Raw genomic sequence first — 310 nt, forward strand, 5'->3', positions numbered from 1 at the left:
AAAGCTTGGACGCTGCCCTGCCTCAGTTTCCTCAGTTTTTTGGGGTGTTTCAGAGTGTGGGGGGGGTGACGGGGTGTGAGGAGTGGAGGTGCATTTTTCTGAGAAAACAGGCCAGTTTTTGCGCCTCCCAGAAGCTGTGAAAACCACGTCCCCCACCCTGTACCCAAAGAGAAGCGACAGCCAAAAACAGTTACAAAAATACAGGCGGTGGCCTTTAACTGGGGGGCAGGGGGGGCTGTGGGCGGCCCTGGAGGGGCTGTGAGTGCCCCAGGCAGGGTTGTGGGTGCCCCCGGGGGGGCTGTGGGGGTCC

The sequence above is a fragment of the Athene cunicularia genome (genome assembly GCF_003259725.1).
Source record: "Athene cunicularia isolate RWA chromosome 22 unlocalized genomic scaffold, athCun1 chr22_part2, whole genome shotgun sequence".
Taxonomy (NCBI): Eukaryota; Metazoa; Chordata; class Aves; order Strigiformes; family Strigidae; genus Athene; species Athene cunicularia.